Below are 21286 nucleotides of genomic sequence, written 5' to 3' on the forward strand. Positions count from 1 at the left end.
GAAGAGATGCAGGCCTACATTTCTGACAGGAAAGTGTTGCCTACTTTACTATCCAGCGGGAAGAAGAAAACTCTTTGCTCAATGACAGCCCAGCCAATCAGAGACCACAGCAGCCCAACCAACCTCCATACTTCGGACTCCCAGCTTCCTCCAATGGACTGTTTGGTTTTAACACACTCCCCCTCCCCTCATTTCCCCTATAAAAGCAAGTTCCCCTTCCTTGTTCTCTGGATTTGCCTGTGGTCTGCCACAGTTTGCACATCTCAAATTGCAAATCCTCTGGCTATTCCCAAATAAACTGGCTTTTGCTGGTTAAATAACTGGCTATTATATTATTAAAATTGATATGAGGGATGGTGAGGTTAGAAACATATGCAAGTCAAAATAAGTGTTAGTAAGCAAGCAATCATGGGAACTGAAAAGTTACTCCTTATGGCCCCGTGCTTTCACAATGCTTCCAAATAGTCTGCTTTTCTTTTTCCTAAAGACTTAAAAGCAATGCCAGTCACCCTCATTGGTCATTTTCCAGGATACTCTATTGGAACAGCATTCCAGGCATGCAGATAGTGTACACAATAATACATGGGTTTCGAATTAGAACATTAAGATTGCAAAATGGATCAGTGACATAAATCTACTCAAAATCTGTTGGGGCAGTTGGAGGAGGAACAGTAGGTGGGAAAGGAAAACTGAAAACCAAATAGATTGAAAAATGAGGACATACAGGACGGAAGAAGATCTTTAACTGGAGACTTTTAAAAGGTTTTTTTTGGAGGTGGAGGGGTAATCTATGACTTTCTGGCAAGAACCGGTGTCAAATAACATCTGACTACCTTCTACAGTTGGCAGAGGTCTAATACATTTGTAAAAGTGTGCTGAATTGGTGCTTAAAGCCAGGGAGCCAGGAATCTGGGGTGATGTTGCTTGGTTCCATTACCAAGTCATGGAGTGTGCCTGTGAAAAACTCAACTCCTTTGTGCCTCAAATCCTGACTATAATATGCTTTCATAAAGCACTTGGTAAAAGTGCAAGTTGGAGGATAAGGTGCTCAGCCCAGTCATCTAAGTAACCTCAATAGCTATCAATTTGTACTTTCTGTTCCCAAGGTCAGGTCAAAATTAGTATGAAACTCAACGCAATTGGAAACAGAAAATAGGCCATGTCTGGCCACGAAGAGTGGAAGAGATGCAAGATATAGCCTTATGCTGGTATGCAAGATCAATATTTACTTCACCAAAAAATTTTATGTTAAATTACCACACTTCATAAAGTGTGAATACTACCAGCCTCACTCACAACTTCCAAAAAATATAAATACTACCCCAGAGTCCCAAAACATGCATTTTAAATCTTATAAAAAATAGGTTTATCTGCCTATATATGCATAGACTACCTCCAGAAGGATAAAATAGAAATTAGTAAAATTAATACCTGTGGTTGACTCCAAAGAGAGGAAATGAGGAATAAGGTGAAAAGGAGATTTCCTTCTCACTGTTCAACCATCTGAACCGCCTGAACTCACCAGGTGCATACATCACCCTTTTTTTCCATACATTATCTTTTCAAAATACAAAACATTTTTAAGTGATTTATCTGGGAATGACCTAATAATTTGTCAAAGTATTTTTTAAGTCCTCATTATTATCAACTGTCTGTGAAAAAAATGCCAAACTCGACCATGTGAAATATATAATATTAACTTTTAAAGGAACTGGGAATTGAGGAAGAAAAGAGAGATAAAATGGGTGGCCAAACGGAAATACTTTTGTAAACGAGCATTGGTAAAGAAAAAGAAAGCAGTGCAAAACACATCTGAGCCTCAGAACTAAACTACAATCAGAATGAGAGGTAGGGCTGAGAAGAAGGAGGGAAAATGATTCGTGGTACTCTCATAGTCATTACCATGGCTTTAACAAGGGCAAAGCAAAAGCTCCACTATGAAGTGCACAGAGGGGTGGGAAGAACACCCTCAGATCTGCCATGTTGCTTCCTTTGCTAGCCAAGTTAAATGTGTTAATAAAAGTTACCCAAATAGTTCATCCAAATTACCCAAATGGTATCCAAACTACTGTGACTCTGGAACCACAAGGGCCCCAGCAGGCAGAGGTTACAAAGCCATAGCCTAAAGATGCTGGGGAGCTTCAGGCCTCCCAGTTGCCTCCTGCTGTGGAGACTAACAAAAGAATGGGGCTTCCTACAGCAAGATTCAAGTTACTGGAGTAATAAACAGTTGGGAACTGATTTAGAGTTCTAAAAAATAAATTGCAAGAATTCAAAATATGCATTAATGTAGGATGAGGTTAAACACCCAGGAAGAGCTTTCATAGCATAAAAATAATAGAGAGGAGGGAAACACTCCCAAGTAGCTTAAAATTATTTTCAGTCATTTGACATGGACCCATTTATATACAAATAGCCAATCTCATCTATTCATCAGAGAAGGGCAGAGAAAACCACATTCTCAAAGCTACCTGCCAATATTTTGCTACCAAGTATGTGAAAATAAAACTTAGGTTAAACATTTTGGCCAAAGGCTCCACAATTTCACCTTAGGGTTCCTTTGGTCAGATGACATTTCATTCCAGGCATTTTTCTCTTCTCAGGTGCCTATCTCCTTTACAAGACAATCTGAGAATAAGAATTTCTTTACCACTTGTTTAATAAAAACCGAGACTACAAATATATCTAGTTTTCTCTCTTTTTTGCACCTTATCAAGTGGTTCCAATTAGGCTTATTTGACCATTTATTCATAAAATGTGTGCCCTCACAAAGCTTACAGTCTCGTGTGATTCCATTCAACAAACATGAACCAGACACCGAATTTGTGCCAAGCTAAATACTAAAGAAAGTGAGAATGAATAAAATCCAAATGCTGCCCTCGGGGCATCCAAAACCTAGAGGGAAACACAGGGAGGTAATGCGTACCTGAAATGAGCCACCCAGAAAATAGTGAATTCAAACACAAGAAGCGATTAACTTTTTGGAAGTATGATCAAGGAAGTAGGAGGTGAATCCTGAGCCATTTTGAAAGATAACAAAGATTAGGTTAACAGGTTGGAGAAGAGCATTCCAGGCACAGGAAACAACAGAAGATAAACCAGCACAAGAGACATTAAGCGGTATTGCTACAACATAAAATATTTGTGGGGAGCAGGGGAGACAGGAGATTCGACTGAAAGGTGGACAGTGGTCAGCTCATGCCTGACCTTGCTCAGGTTTGACTTTATCCTATAGAGGTAAAAGTAAGAAAAGTTTTGATAGACTGCTTGTGAATATTGTGCAAGGATGGGGGTGACCGACCTTTATGTAGAATATCAAGGGGTCAAAAATGATGAGAATTTAAAAATCCCTAAAGGACTGGGCAAGTAGGAGTTTGTTTACCTTAGTAGAAGCATTTTCAGTATAGACAAGGGAGTAGAAACCATAGTTTAGGGGGTTAAGGAAGTAAATAAATGAAGACAGTAAGTATAGACCATGCCTTTGAGAAGCTTAGATGAAAACAGAAGAGATGGGACAGTTGATGAAGAAAAACCAAGTGTTCAGAGAGAGACAGAGCTGTTATATCTTGTTCTTTTTTTAAAAGAACAAAAGAGGAATTTATAGGCTGAGTTTGGCGGGTAGGGGCATGGAGCAGGTCAAAAAACTAACAAAACAAAGCTAAGAAAAACAAATATCATATATTAATGCATATATGTGGAATCTAGAAAAATGGCACAGATGAACTGGTTTGCAAGGCAGAAATTAGAGACACAGATGTAGAGAACTTTCCCAGGGCAGGGAAAGTGCAGGGAGAGGGGGGTGGTGGTGGGATGAATTGGGAGATTGGGATTGACATATATACACTAAATGTATAAAATAGATAACTAATAAGAACCCGCTGTATAAAAAAATAAAATAAAATAAAATCCAAAAATAAATAAATTTAAAAAAAAACAAAGCTAAGGAGGAAAATCTGGATAGCATCAAAGAATCTCTTACTATTACTAGCTTTCTCAATTTTTGGAAGTTTTTTTTTTTTTAAAGCCCATTTAACTTTTACTTTATGGACTCCTAACCTCATCCCTGCAAAGCTTCCTTTTGTGAAAGACCTCCACTATATCTAAACCCTGTCAGATTCTTGGACATTTTAGGTAGCTGGGACTTTAGTTTGTTGTTTTGTTTCCTAAATCTTTCTGATCCTCAGCAAAAGTGTACCCAATAAAACATAACTACTCTGGGAAAGTATATGTGTATTTTACATATTTTTACCTCCAGGAAAGATAAAAATGAATAAACAAATAAAGGAATGGATAAAGAAGATGTGGTGCATACAGACAATGGAATACTACTCAGCCATAAAAAAGAACAAAATAATGCCATTTGCAGTGACATGGATGCAGCTAGAGATTATCACACTAAGCGAAGTCAGAAAGAGAAAGACAAATACCGTATGATATCACTTATATGTGGAACCTAAAATATGGCACAAATGAACTTATCTGCAAAACAGAAACAGACTTACGGACATAGAGAACTGACTTGTGGTTGCCAACGGGGGTGTGACTGACTGGGAGTTTGGGGTTAGTAGATGCAAACTATTAAATTTAGGATGGATAAACAACAAGGTCCTACTGTATAGCACAGGGAACTATATCCAATCTCCCGAGTTAAACCATAATGGAAAAGAATATTAAAAAAGAATATATTTATGTGTATAACTGAGTCACTTTGCTGTACATCAAAAATTAGCACAACACTGTAAATCAACTATACTTCAATTAAAAATTAAATTAAAAAATAAAGAAAAAAAGGGTCTATTGATAAGCTTTTTTCTAAATAACTGCTTTAAAAATACTAGAGATATACATTCTGAATTTTTAAAACTTACCAACTGAACATAAGCAAAAAACCTATCACCCCATGTAGATGTAGTTTCACTTTTCATTAGCTAAGCTAAGCATGTAAGTAAGTGTCACCAAAAAGCTTTTCTTATCTGAGGCATATTTAGAGCCACAGCCATACCAGGAAGCTCTGGTTGACAGATTTAGAGAGTAGATTAAAAGCCTGAGGATGCACTTTATGGTGTATATTTTTTCAGACCATTTTTTCCATACTATGTAGATACATGATGTTTACACAAAGATTAAATTACTTTTAGATACAGAGCTCTGTAACCTGCCTTTTCACTAAACAGCTCATGAAAAACTTTCTATATCCATAAATATATACATATAAAATCTTTTTTTTTTTTTTTTTGCGGTACGCGGGCCTCTCACTGTTGTGGCCTCTCCCGTTGCGGAGCACAGGCTCCAGACGCGCAGGCTCAGCGGCCATGGCTCACGGGCCCAGCCGCTTTGCGGCATGTGCGATCTTCCCGGACTGGGGCACGAACCCACGTCCCCTGCATCGGCAGGCGGACTCTCAACCACTGCGCCACCAGGGAAGCCCTATAATCATTTTTATGGTCTGTAGAGTATTCCATTAACAAGCTTTTGCAGCTGAACTCATGAATGACAGCAATCTCTCCCATAAAAACACATTAAAGACATTGTCCAAGTCAACATACTTAGGCTAGACAGTCTCATTCTGTATGGCACTTCTACCTTCACTTATCATAAAGTACATATACCTGCAATTCTATCTCGGTTACCTCCTTGAGCATTATGTAATATACCTAAGTGGATGCCGTCTTGGGATGAAAAGTAAGGAAAATAAATTAGTTCTAATAACCTTTCAGAACTCTTCTGTAGAATTATAGTTTACTAATTCACAAATTGACTCTGAGTACGCCAAGTGCAAAACTTGAGCATAGCTGATAAGTCCATTATCATAACATACCACACCACCATGATTTCACACCCTACTATGAACCACCCTATTTCTCAGTCTCCTTCTCAACTGTATACTAAACTATATCCAAGTGAAATAATGTAGCACATCAACTTTTCTTGGTAGATATTTTTTTAATTAAAAAAAAAATTTTTTTTTTTTTTTTAAATCCAACATTGCCAAATGAAATGTGAATTCAGACTCCTGGTCAGTCCTTGAGTTGGGCTATTAGTAGGGCACTGTTACCCTCTTCACTTATCACAGCACTATGCTTCTCCTTAAAAGTACCACAGGTATTAAAATATCTAATCCAAATCCTTTATTTCATTATATTAGTGGCACCAAAATATCTAAAACTGTAACTCTACGTTATCAGTGAGTACAGCCCCACAGCTGTCTGTATTTTCTACTAAAGAACTATACTGCATACAAGGCACATTTGATGTTGGACAAAAGACAAAGTTTTCTCATCCACAACTGCAAATTAGCAAACAGGACTGATTCTCACGCTAGTAGTCTATTCTACGTAGCACTCAAAATTTCTGATCCAAATGCACTAGCCCAAGAATTTTATTATTTTGATGAGAAAGTATTTGAGAGGAAAAAAATTTAAGAAAATACTGCTATTTAGATGTAAGTACCTTTTTGTGTGAAAATATTTCTAAGAACTTCTTTCTTAATTCCTGTAGCTTCTAACTGTCCAGAAGTGTTGGCTTACACCAATTGTCTATATCCCTATGAAATTAGGCATTTTAGAAAAGCAGAAAAGCACTTTCCACCAACTTTCAGCAATCACAACTTAAAAACTTTAATATTCACCACACCCCTTACTTCAATAAATTCCAAGGAGAGTCCGCCCTAATCCCCCTTCCCAACCCCTTCACAAACAAGTCTGCATCCATCCCTACCTTTCTATGTGGCCCAGATTCAATTTGGGAAAATCTCAAGGCTTTTATGTTGCACTTACTCAAAATTCAGGAGTAGAAACATTTACTCTTGAATCGATGCTCCCCAAAAGCCGAGTGTCCCCAAACTGAGATTAACAATCATTTGAAAGACTAGTAATTTTCCACAACCATCTTCTGAAACAGCCAAACTGACACTTATCTCTATTTACAGGACATGATACTGAGGTGACTTGCTCGGGTTTCCGAGGCCCAACCAGCGTGCTAAGTCATACTTTCTGTATCCCTAATCTGTTGAGCCCCGCTGTCTTCACTGAAGGAAAAAAAAAAAAAAAATTCATGTCAACAGTATGTAGCATCATGCACAAATCACAGAAATACAACTTATTAAAATTTATGAAAATCATTACAGTCAAAATACCTCTTGTAACCATGTCAAGGTAGCTGAACCACAAAGCTAAGCAGCAGTACTGATTGGTCTAGTCACCAAAGGGGGAAAAATATTCTCAACTTCCCTTTCCTGCCAAAAAGCAGTAAATATTAGTTTCTTGAATGGATTGGTTTTCATCAGGAGAAAATTGTACACACATGCTATCTTTCAGCTGTGAATACACAAGTTTAAGGTCAATCTGTTCTATAAACTCAGCTGTTTATAGAACAGATTACCCCATCGTCTCTACTTGTGAGTAACTACAGAGGCTATCAAGTTAAAGCAAGGCCTCATTAGGAACGGTCTACTAGTTCATCACCCTGCAGCCTTCTAGAGTTTACAGACCACTCTGGCTCACAGCGAAGAAGTGCCAGAATGTAAACGTCAGCCACGCAGAGAGGTTGCCAGAGTTTACAGGTTATTAAAAAAATTCACTAGCCCTTTCCATATTTAGTGCTATAGTAGTATTACTGCCCTATGGTGATACCGCCTAGTGGTAATAAGTGCTGGTTCTAGAACCAAACTGCCGGGATGTAAATCATGACTGACTCCACCACTCCATTTGACTACAAGGAGGTTACTCTGGTTTCTAAGTCTCCACTGCCTCACTTATAAAAGGGGTAACGGATAGCCCCTAACCCCTAGCTCATAGGGTTGCTGCATGAAAAGAGATAACATGGGTAAAACAGGTTTCATTCAGTGCTTGGCACATGGAGAGCACTCAGTAAATACTGGCTTACTATTACTCCTACTGCTACTGCTACCACTGTTACTACTCCCATCACCACCCAGTGAGCATGGCAGCATTAAAGTAGGGCTGGGGACTTATTTACAAATTTTGCTAAATAGATTTGATCTAATATTTTTTGGTCCTGGGCCTATGCTAATTAATGCCAATTAATGATTCAGGCAGTAAAATGTCTGACATTTATAATGTCACTCCTCCTTAACTAGAAGATCTTCCCTTCTCCACCTGTCTAAATTTTATGCATCCTTCAAGGCCCTACTCAGAATATACTTCGGAGATGAAGCCTTTTCAGATACCTCCTGCCATAATGATCTGTTTCCTTTGAGCTGAGCTCATGGTAAATATTTATTGCCTAAAATATTCAGTGGGCAATTAATCAATCACATATTGGCATGGATTCTTTTCATTTTTGTCCCATTATTAACTCATGCATAGTGTTGTGATTTTCTTTTGTTTGTTTAATATCTTTAGACTGTATAGCTCTTGAGGGTAAGAACCATATCACAATGCTTCTTTCTATCATGGACTGGAACTTTGCACATAATTGGCACTCAATGAATATGCTAATCAGTGAGTTTTCTAATCACTTCTGATTGTGCATATCAAATGTATTTTATAAAGTATGAAAAGCAGGTGTATTAATAAACTCAGATCAGAGTAGTTACAAACAAAAATGCATCATAGCCACCACTGAATTACTAATTATGTCTACCTCTCCATGGGGATTCCAAAAGTAAGAGATCACATGGCAGGGCAATGAATCAGTAACAGAGCCAGAAATACTTGCTTCTGAGCACAAGCTAAATTCTTCTGCAAAAACTACAGCCACAGTAGACTTAATACTGAATATATAACTTTGGTATCTATACTATACTATATGTCTTATATGCAAGAGTTAATAATTTCTGCCATACTTCAGACCAATAGGCACAGTGTAGTAACTAAAGAGGAATACATGCGCATTGCTGGTGAGACTGTAGAATGGAGCAGCTGCTGTAGGAAACAGTGTGACAGTGCCTCAAAAGATTAAACGTGGATTTACCATATGACCCAGAAATCCCACTTCTAGGTATATACCAAAAGAACTGAAAGCAGGGACTTGAATAGCTATTTGTACACCAATATTCATAGCAGCATTATTCACAATAGCCAAAGGATGGAAACAATCCAAATATCCATAGGCAGATGAATGGATAAGCAAAACGTAGTATGTACATACAATGGAATATTACTCAGCTTTGAAAAGGCAATTCTGACACATGCTACAACATGGATGAACCTTGAAGACATAACACTAAGTGAAGTATGCCAGACACAAAAGGACAAATCCTATGCGATTCCACTTATATGCGGCATCCAGAGTAGTCACATTCACAGAGACAGAAAGTAGAATGATAGTTGCCAGGGGCTGGGGAGAGTGTGGAACAGGGAGTTATTGATTAATGGGTACAGAGTTTCAGTTTGGGGACAAAAAAGTTCTCGAGATGGACAGTGGTGATGGTGGTACAGCAATGTGACTGTACTTAATGCCACTGATCTGTACATTTAAAATTGGTTAAAATGGTACATGTTATATATTTTTTACCACAATAAAAATACTTCAAAAAATAGGGAATAAATAAAATACGTTACACTAAAAAAAAAAAAAAAAAAAAGATAAATACAGGTCAAGTCCAAAATGTCTGATTCTTACTCCCTCAGCACAGTTATCAAATTAATGCCAACAATTCACTTAAGGATCTTAAAAAGTGAGGGATAAATTAGCCAGGTCTCAATAAATGCATTTTGTACGAGATATGATTTATAATGTATACAATCTTACATTTTTCTTGGATTCCTTTACTGGTGTTCACATGGAAAAATGTCACTAATGGATGAGGGATTAATAGAGTTAACATTTAAACTACAATCTCCAAAGGGACTTGCCTTTGTAAAATGTATGCCTTAAGTTACTAATAGTACCTATGAGAAAATATGATCCTCATATAAGTCACAATAATAAGGGTTTAATAATCTAGACCTGTTTCCAACATTTTAAGAATCATGATTCTTTCCTAAAATTCTTTTTTCACTTACCTATAACTAAATAACAATACCATGTTATAAATATAATAAAAATATTCTCAAAAATGACCTATCTTCATTAAGATAATGGCACCCGTCAACCAGAACTTAGTATTTGAGAAATTCACTGCATTAAATCATTATTTTAAAATAAAATGTTATAAATATATGTCTAAGCATAAGAGGGAAGGGAGAGTGCTAAAGTTCCTGAAAAACTGCCTCCCCAGATTTCATAATACAGTTGAGCCTCATTATTAGCAAATTCTTTATTTGCAAATTCACCTACTCAAATTAATTTGTAACCCCAAAATCAATACTTGCAACGTTTTCACAGTCATTTGCAGATACTTGCAGAGTAAGAAAAACTTTGAGCCACCTGACAGACGTGTACATTCCCAGCTGAGACAGAACAAGGCGTTGCTCTGCCTTCTTGTTTCAGCTCTCATACTGTAAACAAGTGTCCTTTTCACGGTCTATTCAGTGCCAGGTTTTTCATTTTTTTGTGCCTTTTTGTTGATTTTACTATTGAAAAAGGCCCCTCAGTGCGATGCTGTGTCCCTAACCACAGGAAGGTTGTGATGTGCCTTATGGAGAAAATAGGTGTTAGATGAGATTTATTCTATCTAACTATAGTGCTGTTCACTATGAATCCAAAGTTAATGAATCAACAATATATACTGAATAAGGTGTCTTTAAACAGAAACACATATAAAACAAAGTCAGTGTATATATGTCCATGCCACTCTCTGACTTCATCCCAGCTTACCCTTCCCCCTCCCCATGTCCTCAAGTCCATTCTCCACATCTGCGTCTTTATTCCTGTCCTGCCCTTAGGTTCTTCAGAATCATTTTACATATATACACTACCAAATGTAAAATAGCTAGCTAGTGGGAAGCAGCCGCATAGCACAGGGAGGAGATCAGCTCAGTGCTTTGCGTCCACCTAGGGGGTGGGATAGGGAGGGAGGGAGGGAGGGAGATGCAAGAGGGAGGAGATATGGGGATATATGTATACATATAGCTGATTCACTTTGTTATACAGCAGAAACTAACACACCATTGTAAAGCAATTATACTCCAATAAAGATGTTTAAAAAAAAAAAAAAAAACAAAGTCAGGTATTGATCACTTGACGAAAATGTTGTGTGCAATGACTGGCAGGACCCTAACCCTACATTTCCCCTGGGAGCAATGGTTCCGTATTCACTAATTCGGTGTTCACGGCAACTTTACATAAGTACCATGAATAACAAGAATCAACTGTACTTTGTAAAGAAAACTCTGGAGGAAAAAAAATAGATCAGTGGACTTGAAAAGAGAGCCCAGAAACAGGTCTATGTAAATGTACCTGCAAGCATCATAGACATCAGTAAGAAAAGGTTAAACTACACAAGAACTGTCCCAGGACAAGTGAACATAAATCTGGGAAAAATGAAAGGGAATCCTCATCTCACAACACAGAAAAATTCAATCCAGCTAAAATGTGGAAAGCAAACTTTATTCCTATGAGAAGAAAATAGTTATTTTTTTTTAATAGGAAAAGAGCTCTAAGATCTTGATTTAGGGAAATATTTCATAAGCAAAATGCAAAAAGGAACCATAAAGGAGAAGTCAAATGAAAAACTTTTGATCATCAAAAGACTTTAAACACAGAAAGAGACAAGCCAAAAACTGGAAGATAATTGCAACACATGTAACTAACATGGGGGAACTCCTAAAACCAATAAGAAAAAGGCAAACAACTCAATAGAAAAATGGAAAAGACATGAACAAGTATTTAACAGAAGATAAAATTCAAAAGACTGATAAATATATGTAAAAGATGTTCAAGTTCAATAATTCAGAAACAGAAATTAAAATCTCAACAAACTATCATTTTATATAAATTAGCAAAACTTAAAAATTCTGACAATACCAAGTGCTAGAGAAAATGTGGAAGAATAGGAACTCTTCTATTGCTAGTGAGAGTACAAATACCTTGGAAAACCATTCATCATTGTCTAGTGAAGCTGAAGATGCACATTCCCTGTGACCCAGAAATCCTCCTTCTCAGTGTAAACTCTACCGGAACTTGTAATGTGCACCAGGAGAAAAGTACAAGAATGTCCACAGCAACGGTATTGTTTGAAATTACAAAAATCCTGACCAAAAAAAATGCCCTTACGTGCAAGAACAGGCAATTGGATACATTGCATTATATTCATAAAATGAAATGTTTCCACAGCAACAACACATAATACTTGATCATTTGCTATGATTGCTTCCTAATCAACGTGAATGACTTTTAAAAACACCGTTAAATGGATAAAATAATCACAAGAATATATACAGCACAATCCCACTTAAACAAAATCAAAAAAATAGAAGATTAATCATCGTATTGTTTAGCGTTACATACATAGGTGATAATTGTAAAGAAAAGTCAGAGAATAAACACGAAATTCAGAACTGTGGTACCCTTGGAGGGTGGGGGTGTATCGTCGGAGAGAGGCACACGGGAGGCAAAAGCAGAATTCTTAATTCCCTCCTCAAACCTGCTTCCTCCTCCACCAAGTCCCCACCTCCAGAGTTACATTTTTCTCTTCCTCTCACATCCCCGTAATTAACCAACCTCTAAAACACCCCAATTCTGCCCAATTCTTGCCATTTCCTCTACTTTACTCTGGGTTAAGCCTCCATCAACCTCTCGCTAGGACTGTTGCAATAGCTTCCTCCCACGTCACTCATGACCATATAATTCATTCTCCAAGATCATCCAAGTGATCTTTTCAAAATCTAAGTCAAATCATGTCCTTTAAACTGTCCAAAAGCTTCCCTTCACACTCAGAATAAAATCCAAATCTTTATCATAGCCTTCGGGGCTTCATTTTATCTGTTCTGTGCTTACTTCTCTAAACTTACCTCCTCCCACCCTTTTCTTAGCCCACTAGGTTTCAGCCAGCATGGCTTTCTACTTCTCAAACCTGCCAAGCTGATTCCCCCTCTTAAGGCTTTTACAGGAATGCCCTTTTCCTGGCTCTCGGCTTAGCTGGCTTCATCTCAGCATTTGAGCCTCAAATAAATGTAAGCACAAATGTTACCTTCTCAGGGAAGCCGCCTCTAACCAGCCCATTAAAAATGGCGCCACTGCCACCGGCAATCACTTATCACCTCACCCTCTTTCATTCTTGACAGCACTTATCCCGATCTATTAATTTAGTGATAAACTCCACCCAGAACCAAAGGCCCACAAAAGCAGGGATCTGTCAGTCCAGTTCGGTGTGGTACGAAGCAGTGTCAGGCGCATGGCAACAAATATCTGTCGGCTGAACAAAAAAGTGAATTTTTACTTTGAATAAACATGAAGTAGTATTTTCTGACAGTGACATGAAAACCACGAAAACCAGTGAGAGGTATTACAGATGGAAAGAAACTTTGCAAATCACTGGAAAAGCATTAATCTAAGAGGAATTTTAGTTGAAGCCTTTTCTCAACAGTACTAGTAATAGATCACATTCCTAAGGACCATTAACGAATGATTAGTGAAAGTTTCATATAGCCAGAGTCCTGAGTTATGGAGGTGTGGCATCTATTTAACTCTCCTAATTCAACCTGAGTTCAGTTATGAATCTGCACTGAAATTTGAGCAAGTTATTTACCTCTCTACGCCTGCTCTCTCATTTGTAAAATGAAACTATTAATAGCTATTTCATAGAGTCATTGTGAAGTTTAAATGAAAAAAAAAGTGTTTAAAGCATCTAGCTGCACCTGGCCTAGCAAGTGGTCAATAAATTGTAGTTATTATTATGAAAACTGAGTAGGAAAGTCCAGAAAAATGGGAGAGCTTATGAGTCAAATAACCCCCAGGCACCTTCTGCTTCTAGCGGAGGTAGACTAATTATATACAATGTACTGGGACCATAGGCCAGGACTAAGTCCTTTTCCCTCCAAAAAGAAGACCAATGTACACAAGGGTAATACGTAAGTATGGACAAAGCACTTTGAGAACACCAAGGGAGTGACTCTCTTCAAGAAGGTCAGCCACACATAAACCTGAGTCTTAAAAGAGGTCACAGGAATTCCTAGATGAAAAATAAGGGGGAAAGGCACAAATAAGTGAAAGTGAGAAATGCAGTGTGGCTGGTGTGCAGTGTGAGGGAGAAGGGCTGGGAGATGAAGATGGGCCTGCAGGACCAGATGGCAAGAGGCTAAGGTCCTCTGTTTCCAAGTCTGCACTTTATCCTTCAGGGAGATGAAGGGTGGGGGGGAAATCTAACATGTTAATTTGGTACCAATCCTTCTAAAGAAGGCAAAGCACATTTTTATGAATTTAAACCTAAACACCATATAGGTCCACCAACTGTTATGTCTAAAATGGAAAATAAATGTTAAGCCTAAATTCTTGAAAACACGAGCAATTTGCTTAACAATGACCGACACAATCTGTTCTCAAGTTTCATTACTTTGATGAGCCTTGTTACCATGATCATCATGACAAAAGCAGAAAATATCTATTGAGTTCACTATTTACCTTGTAGTATGTTGTTTTTTATGTGATATCATTCAATTCTCACAACACCTTTATAAAAGGTACTATTATTAACCCCATTTTACACATCGGAAAACTAAAGCAAAGAGAGGCTAGTCAGATGGCTAGTGAGTGGAAGAAGATTCAAATCTAGGCTGCCTGACTCCAAAGCCCTCAAATTAAACCAATATGCTGAACTGAAACTGCTCAGTTCATTTACATCATTTGCTAAAAAAACTGTATGTGTACCTACTGTATTTTAAAGCATCACGGCTAGGTCAGCAATTCTCAAGTTTTACTGTACATTAGAAGCACCTGGGCAGATTCCTAGATTCTGATTCAGTAAGTCTAGGGCAGAACTTCCAGAGATCCGCAATTTTAACCATTAGTTCAATCAATTCTGATTCACTTGATCATAGTTCATTCTGATCACCATGAACTATCCTGTGATAAAACGTGTGCTAGATGTCCTAGAGATCTGAGTATATTTGAGCTTCTGTCTCCATGAGTTTACAATCTAAAAGAGACAGGAACAAGATACACAAACAGTAAATACAAAGCAATACAGGAAAAGCAATATAAACAAAACGGCAAGAGAGACTTCAAGGAAGAAGGATCATCTGTAATGAAATGAAGATGAGTAGGATTTCATGAAGAAAGGGAACATGCTTCCCACAGACTCTCAGGAATAATGTTACATACAAAGGAAGGTACGACGGGTAGACAGCTTGGCAGGAGCAGAGGATCTGCGTTTAGGAATGCAAAAATAATGTCAGTAAAAAGTAGAGGCTGTAGAATGCCCTCAACGTCAAACTAAACACTATGGGCTTTATTCAGTGCTGGCACTGGGAAACCGCTAATGGTTTTTGAAGAGGGAAATTATAAATGACAGCAATATTCTTTGGCAGAGTACTCTGATGAAGCTATGCAAGGTCAAGCAGATGGAGAACGGGAACAGTTAGGCTGTTAGCATTCCAATCCCAAAGAGGTAAAAGCTAGAACACAGTAGTGGCAAAGAAAAAGGGGAGAACGGTACCTCAACAATGAATTGCATGCAGGGCAAAGGCAACAATCACAGCTAAATGATTTCTTCACCCCTTAAGTCCAAACTGTATTACTATCAGTTTTGTATTACTCTTTACAACTTTTTCTGTACAGCCAACTAGGCCCAAAATATACAGAGTTCACTTATTTAAAACACAGCCCACGACTAAGATGTCAGCTAACAGGTCTCTGAGCAGCCAAAATACATGTCACATAGTTGATACACTAAAAAAAAAGTATTTATATATATATTGTATTTAACATATATATAAATGAAAGAACATTATTCAGAGCTATATAATCTCATTCTACGCAAAGTTCTAACAAAGGTAAGCGTCTAATTTCCAAACCCACAGCAGTTTGGAAGCAAATATTAGAAAGGGAAAAGAGCCTGCTATAAGTGGAAATACTTAAAGAGTCTGAGGTTCAAGAGAAGAAATGAAAACTATAAAAAAGCACACACAATCACTCAGGGTAAATTCTCCACAACTGTTTATTGACAGGTACACGTGATTCCCAGAAAAATGAAATTAATGAGAATCTTCCTTAATGTCCCAAACACCTACCACAAAAAGAAAACTTTTAAAACATTCTTTAAAGAGAAATATTTTAAAACAAATATTTACCTGATTAGAAGGTAATTTTTAAAGGACGGCTGATACATGCCAGCACAGCCCCTCTCATCAGTAACCAAGACATAGTCAATAGTTAAAGGTAAGAAAGATATATTTTATAACACACAAAGTTTGAAGATAATAAGAGTGCTTTCATAAGGCATCTAATCAAGAATGTGGTCCCACTGGTAAACTTTAATTTGGGCAATACTTTCCTAATGGCTGTGCCTTTGAATTCCATGTTCCAAATAATACAAAGGCATCCTCAACAAAAACTAAAACTATTAAACTGGTCTTAAATACACCCTATAAATGTACCTACTGAAGTTAGGCAACATCATTTGACACTCAACGCCCTGTAACAACAGGCTGTGTGACAACTTTTAAAAGGACTTTAAACACGGCAACACATGAAGGCCTCTCACTTTGTTTACCAACACTCATTAACATTTATTATAATACTACTCATACAAGGACCTCACCTATTTTATAAACAGATGAAAACGCCATTTTTATGGGGTGAATTAAGATGTTAACTGAATCAAAGTTATACTTAAGTTTATGATTAAGTTACTAAAGCCATGAACCTGCACCTTTAATCATGTAGAAAAAGTATACCATACATTAATTATTGGAGTAAGGAAGTGTGGGTTTCAGCTTGAGATTTTTTAAACAGCAGAAAAGCAAAATTAGTGTATTAACACTGTAAGATTAAAATAAAATTACCTTAAAGATGCTGTAGGGATGAATCAACTATATGGAACTAGGCCTCTCATATTTCTCAGACCCAGCAAAGGACAGAGAAAATTAAAGCACACACTTATTTCAAAAATTTCACAAATGATCAGGCAACATTAAGCTATCAAAGGTTAAGATTATGGTACAATTTGCTACCCCTTATAAATATGTAAACAAATGAAGCAGTCCGTCGCATCAGGTGGGCTCCACTCTACCTCCCATCCATCTCCTTGTAATCATCCTTGCTCTCTAGAAACATACATGAAGACACTAATTGAAGCCAAAGAAATGTGCCTTGGCGAGAGTGCCTGCCAAACTGCAACTTGTGACCCACATAACAATTTAGTGGATTTAGTCAGCATTTTTTAATGGAAAAGAATGAAATATAATAGAAATGATCAGTATGCATCATAAGTAACAAGGGTAAATACTGCTTTGTGAAACTTTTGTCGGTATGTACTAGATCATGATGTAAAATGTGCTTCTAACTATGGAGCAAAAAGTTTGAAAGCTCCCACCCTAGAGATTTAGGTCAAACGCCTCAGGACTCAAAGGCTGAATGTCTTCATTAGTCCTCCGAACCTACACATAATCTCTTAGCTCAAGATGGACTGTGGGAACCAATTTAAGAGCTCCAGGGCAGCATAAAAAGAATGGGGACATGCCTCAACTAAACCTGTATCTGGACCTGAAAGAACTGCTAACTTCCCCAAACAACAGACCTAGGCGGTGCCTACAAGCTTCTGGTAGCTTAGCAACCTTCAGAGTAGAGCTCCTCCTTCCTCCACTGACTATAAACAGTTCTAGTCTTCCAACCAACTTTCCTGAACTACAACTTCTAGAACACTGTGCCCCAAGAGAAGACAGTATTAAATCTCCTTCTCGCTTCACCAATTCCCAGTATGTCTTCCTAGAAGAGGACCTTGTACTCTGTACTCCCCATTCTCAGCGAAGAATGAAGCTCCTCACAGATTCTTACCCTCCCCCTTTCCCAGATCCCAGGACGGGGCACCCTCCTCCCAGGCCCCATCCTACTCCAAGCGCCTCACTGTCAGTTAATTGTCTTGGGGGCAAAATGATTCTCCCAAAAGTCCTTATTAAACTACCGCATCCTTCTACCAGCCCCCGGAAGGGGCAGGCCTAGAGTCCCAAGAGCCTGGGAATGCCAGTCCGCTCCTTGCCCCACCAAACCTCCCTCGGGAAACGTCCTTTATTTTATTTTTGATTTTTTTTTTTTGCTTCAGTGGTTCAGAGGCAAGTTTCCTATTTCCCCAGCAGCCCCCGAGTCGTCTCCATCTCCTACCAGCCAGGGGGCATCTCCTCATCTCCCACGCCCCCGGGGCACAGTGATTAGTCCGGATTCTCAGGAATTCGGACAGGCTCCCCCCAGACGCCCTCCTCCAACCCGGGCCCCGACTCCCTCTCCCAGCCCAGGCCCTCCCCGCGCCGCCTCAGCCCAGGCCCGACCCCATCTTCCCTCCGACCGGGCAGATGTCCCATCCTCCCCTTCGCCCACGCAGGCCTCGTCCCGCTCCGACTTCTTCCCGCTGTTTCCTCGTACGGCACCCCGGCTCCGGAGGGGAGCCCCTCGGGCCTCGAGAACCCGGCGGAGCCGGCAGGCCCGGGCTCCACTCACCCCTCAGCCCGGGAGGCGGGGGAGCTGCTGCGGCGGCTCCTCGGGCTGCGCCTCTCCTCCCCCCTCCCGGCCGCAGCCGTGGCCGCCGCTCAGCCTCCGGCCTGCTCCCGGCCGGCTGCAGACCGGATCCGCTTCACCTCGTCCCCCACTCCGGCCGCCGGAGCCCAGTGTCCTGCATTGACCCGGAAGCAGCTTTCCCGGCCCAACAACAACACGTGACCCCGTCGCACGTGTCACGTCCGCTGCGTGAATGGGAGGGGGCGCCGGAGGAGCGGGTCCTCCCCGACCGAGCTGGGGTTGCCATGGCGACGGGGATGTCTGTGCCGGCCTGGTCGACCCTAGAAACACACCTCATCTACTCTTTCTCTTGCCCGTCATGAGGGGACACCCTGGGTGCAAAGGATGAGTACAAATTGTCAAATCAGAGTGGAATAGGGGCAGGTCAGAGCAGAGCCCGGGCCTCTGCGAGGGTGCTGTCTTACAGAAAAGGAGCGTTAAGTTGAACCTTCCAGACTTACTTAGGATTTTGTCCTGATTCTGTCACTAGTTTGCCGTGTGACCCTGATCAATTCACTTACTGTCTCTGTCTTCAGTGTCCTCAATAGCGAGCTCTAGGCTGTAATCTAATACAGTCCCAAGATGCTTTTGTGTAAGGATGCGGTAGCACTCTGGCCTTTATTCTGTGTCCTCTTCACAGGGCCTGTGGCATCCTGAGCTTTTGGTGCTCCAACACCTTCGTAGTAATAGCATCTTCCCCTTATTGAGCCCCTTCCAGATAACAGGCACTGTACATATGCTACTTCTAATTTTTACCACCTTCCCAAAGTAGGTATTTTATAGAATTAAAAACTGAACTTCATAGAGGTTAAGTGATCTGCCCAAGACCATTAGTAAAAATGACCAGGCTGAGATTGGAATTCAGGTCAATCTGGCACGAAAGTCAAATCCATGCATTTCACATTATGCCATACTATTGCTCCAGCTCCATACATGTTATGTCTTACTGTTTAGCTGTGATTGCTCAGTACTTCTTTGACCATTTCTTTTGCAGGAATGTACATGACATAGGGATGATGCTGGCTGATCCTGAAGAGAATTCAGCCTTATAAGGATATTTTAGCTGAAGAGCTAGGAGTTGACAAGGTCTACGTGCATACGTTGTGTGTGCTTTCGTGTAGTGTGTGTCAGGGAGCAGGTGAGGAGTTGTGATGTGCATGCACGTGTATTTATTGGTTCATAGAGTGGGGAAGACAAAATTCTTTACAAGGGACTCAGTGGCAGTTCCTGGGGACTTACTTCTCTTATTGTATTTTGTTTTGATTTGTCCCATTGGTAGGGCTTAGGGAAATTCGAAAAAAAAAAAAAAAGCCTGAAAGAGATGATTAAAGAAACTGTTCTGGGGCTTCCCTGTTGGCGCAGTGGTTGAGAGTCCGCCTGCCGATGCAGGGGACACAGGTTCGTGGCCCTGTCCGGGAAGATCCCACATGCCGCGGAGCGGCTGGGCCCGTGAGCCATGGCCACTGAGCCTGCGCGTCCGAAGCCTGTGCTCCGCAACGGGAGAGGCCACAACAGTGAGAGGCCCGCGTACTGCAAAAAAAAAAAAAAAAAAAGAAAGAAAAGAAACTGTTCTGAGGATCACGGGGAGGGTGAGCCAAGCAGTGGGGCTGAGGTGGGGGCCTCCCTCCTCCTTCTTCAGAGAACAGAGCATCTTTCTGGCACCTTAGGATAGATGGCTTTGGAAGCATCAGGGTTGTTGGCATAACCAACATCTAAAGTCGCCTCAGTGGCAAGGATCATGAGAAGAGCTGAGCAGACTATGCACAGAGGAAGAAGAGTGAGGCGGATGCTGCATGGATACTTTACTGATAGACTTACTTGTGAGCTCAGGTACCCTTGGGGACACCCAGGAATATGCAGGAAGTTAGATGTCCTGTGAGCAACTAGGAAAAAAGGCAAGAAACGTGGGTCACTACTGTTCACAAATTCTGTGTACGATGTATATAACTACATATATGAGTAATGTATATGATTGGGTGTGATTAGATACAGTCAGCCCTCCGTACCCCTGGGGTTCGATATCCACGGGTTCAACCAATCGCAGGTAGAGAATAGAATATTCAGAAAAAAGAAAATTCCAGAAAGTTCCAAAAAGCAAAACTTGAATTTGTTGTGCACAGGCAACTATTTACATGGCACTATTTACATAGCGCTTATACTATATTAGGTAATTTAAGTAATCTAGAGATGATTTAAAGTATACTGGAGGATGTGTGTGGGTTATTTGCAAATACTACACCATTTTATATAAATGGATTTTGGTGTCTGCATCTGTGGATTTTGGTGTCTGCAAAGGTCCTGGAACAATCCCCCACAGATATTGAGAGATGACTGTGTGTGCTTCCATGTTTCTTGGAGATATCCTTGACTTACTTTTCTTTCATTCCCTTCTCTCCCCTTATGGTGAAAACTCCTAAAGACAAGATCAATGTCTCTACCTATACCTGGTCTATCTCCACAAGATAGGCAGAATTATCTTTCTAAAACTCATGTGTGATCGTGTTCTTCCCTGTCTGCTCTTATTCTACACCGCCCTGTTCAATCTGGTAGGCACTAGCTGTATGTGGTTATTTAAATTTAAATGAATTAAAATTGCATTTCCTGAGTCACATAACACTAGCCACATTTCAGGTGCTCAGTAGCTATATGTGACTAGGACTATCATATTGGACACTGACAATATAGACTATTTTCATCATCACAGAACGTTCTCTTGGGCAGTGCTGCTCTAGAC

General features: G+C 39.8%; 1 protein-coding gene across 1 annotated transcript in view; it reads right to left on the minus strand.

Annotated features, from left to right (window-relative positions):
- TBCEL (tubulin folding cofactor E like) overlaps positions 1-18644 on the minus strand; it is a 79272-nt gene extending 60628 nt beyond the window's left edge. Inside the window, exon 1 of the mRNA XM_082661006.1 lies at positions 18496-18644. The gene's annotated coding sequence lies outside the window, so the exon portion shown is untranslated. The remainder of the gene's footprint in view (positions 1-18495) is intronic.
- Between the last annotated feature and the right edge of the window lie 2642 nt (positions 18645-21286).

This window comes from Grampus griseus (genome assembly GCF_964374135.1).
Source record: "Grampus griseus genome assembly, chromosome: 8".
Classification (NCBI taxonomy): Eukaryota; Metazoa; Chordata; class Mammalia; order Artiodactyla; family Delphinidae; genus Grampus; species Grampus griseus.